The sequence below is a fragment of the Phalangium opilio genome, unplaced genomic scaffold, assembly GCF_054372755.1.
Source record: "Phalangium opilio isolate 3A_F unplaced genomic scaffold, DU_Popi_V2 ptg001170l_1, whole genome shotgun sequence".
Lineage (NCBI taxonomy): Eukaryota > Metazoa > Arthropoda > Arachnida > Opiliones > Phalangiidae > Phalangium > Phalangium opilio.
In genome coordinates, this window is record NW_028324255.1 from 8,330,256 (window position 1) to 8,332,833 (window position 2,578).

The following is a 2,578-nucleotide window of genomic DNA, read 5'->3' on the forward strand; positions in this document are numbered from 1 at the left end:
AGAATTAAAAATACTTAATCTAGTCTAAATCAAAGTACTATAATTCATACCAAAATATGCTGTAAAAACGTGACATAGTGGATAACCAGCTACAAGCTAATTGACGGGAAAGAATTTCGTTTTGTTTTTTATTCCAAAGCTTCGGTATTTATTCTGATGTATTTTATTTTCGAAAGATCTAGGAAAGGTGAAGGGTTTTTAAAAAAAACATTATTCAATAATGTAATCGAATTTAAAATTGTTATAATGTAGTTTATTTAGATATCATTATAAAAATTGATATTTTTTGAAGTATCTTCTATTAAATTTCGGCTCAGTCTATAGGACAAATGCAACGTTTGGAATAATACTCGTCGTGGCACAATCCTTGCACATTGGAAAAGCCTCCTTCTAGATTTGCGACAAAGCATTCGCAATCACTATCAACAGCGCATTCTGTAACAAAGTAAAGTTATACGTTAGAATTGGCAATAATTGAGAAAAAACACGTTTTCATATTTGATTTATAGAGATTTATTTAATTCTTCGCAATTAGAAATAATATACTATCTGACACGTTTAACCCCACGCAAGAATGTTATTATAATCGATATAGTGTAAGAGACAGCATAAAATAAGTCTGTTTTATCAGTGTCTATACCTTCTCCACTTTTGGCACTTTCAGCTCCAGTCAGCAGAAGGGTGAATAATGCGCAAGCAACAAACAAGTTCACAAGTTTGAATCCCATTTCTAATTGATGTCACTGCTGTATAAAATAATAATAAAAAACCATGATTAGCTAAGACAGTATCGTAAGTCGACCTCAATAGTGCAGAAATGAAAGTTATTGCTGGCAAACTGGAAAAGTTCTACTGAATTAGCATACCGAGACATTCTAATCGGTCTACATTTTAATAGCAAACATTCCAAAGATTCGATAACAGTGGATTCTATCAAGAAGTTATATCAGTATCTCAGAGATACCAGATATAACTTCTTGATTCTATTAAGTATTAACTTAAGAACTATCTCAAATTTGTACATCGCGTTTTTGGCGCATGTGAGAGTAGCATCAGAAACCTGGATGTTTAATTTGATCTAAAGTGTAGCATACGGTTTAATGTATTTAGAAAAAATATATTTTAACAAAAATCTCAAAAATTGTATTATAAAAATATTTTTACGAATATCTCAAAAATTGTATAGTAAAAATATTTTTACAAAAATCTCAAAAATAGTATAGTAAAAATATTTTTACAAAAATCTCAAAAATTGAATTTGAAAAATATTTTGCAAAATCTTAAAAATCGATGTACAAAATATTTTGCAAAATATTGAAAATTGTAATATAAAAATTTGTATTAATAGTCAACATAGTTTCCATAAAAAGAGTGGAGTGGGGAAAATCTTATTTCTATACTGCACCTATTGGTACCGCAACTCGGACATACATTAAACGTGTGTTTAGACTTACCCGTTCCCTTGAGAATTATAAAATGATTAAACCCATTTGATGAACTCGCCTTTAAATATCCATAGTCAAGCTTATCTGCTTCCCACGCTTAAAATAAAGTCTAGTATTTTATCTCTTATATATAATAAAAAAATAACACTTGCTACTTTTCATGAGGATTTCAGTTACAAAATTTTATTAAGACTGATAAGTTTTATGGTTCAAGGTTGTGTATTGTACAGCCCTTTTCACTAAAACTAAATTCTTTATATTCAAAAATATTACGAATTTCTCTTCACATTGATAGCAATAGACGAAACTAAAATTAGTTTAAATTCCTACGTTTTACCAATACATCAGGCGATAATCAGGTTGCTCATGTTTTATATAACAGAAACTGAAGCGTTTAAAATTGCTTCACCTTCTGGGAGCCGTCCATACAAAGAACATTTCCTAAGTACAAAATGGAGCCCATTAAACAATTATTTTGAACATTTTCGACTGAAATTGAACCTTAGAGCATGTAGTGTTCTGTTCCGATCTCCATTTAGAAGCACCGTTTATAATGCCTGACATTGCAGGTGCGCCGACAAAAAAAGAGTACAATTTTGAAAGCTAGAAGATTTCAACATATAATAGTACAGTAAATTTAAACCAAAATTAGAGGGAACCCTGATCAAAATTTAACAAAGGTGAAACATTCTGACATTTTTCATTTTTAGCGCTCATTCGTGTGATTTAGTCTCTGACACTATGCCATTGGTGAAAATTCCGCAATATTGGAAAATGTCGGCCAAAATCCATAAAAGGTCTATTTAATCTGGTTAGACTTCATGAATTGGCTTTAAATGAAGCTTACGTCAAACATCATAGCATTTTGTTCTATAACTAACCGGGAGATATTGATATCTTTTTTATGTTGCATTTTTTTCTTCTTACCTTAAAAAATTGTAGAAGCGTCAAATTACACATGCTGGGAGCTAGTATTTAGCCTATCTAGCGCTTTTGTCATTATACATGGTGACCGATATTTTGAAAAGCATATAACCCATATTTCAGCAGAGGTGTTTCGGTGGAAGAGAGTAATGTAGACGTACTTCGCTTTCAAACAAACATTTAGAACTTCCTTATCCGTTTTCGTGGGA

At 30.9% G+C, this 2,578-nt stretch overlaps 1 long non-coding RNA gene across 1 annotated transcript; it reads right to left on the reverse strand.

The window, feature by feature from the left end:
• Window positions 1–231: 231 nt before the first annotated feature.
• On the reverse strand, window positions 232–1,485 carry LOC149584704 (uncharacterized). Its single transcript, XR_016380362.1, has 3 exons — window positions 1,455–1,485; window positions 641–746; window positions 232–435 (listed from the first exon to the last, which is right to left on the reverse strand). It is a non-coding gene; the product is annotated as an uncharacterized LOC149584704 (long non-coding RNA).
• Between the last annotated feature and the right edge of the window lie 1,093 nt (window positions 1,486–2,578).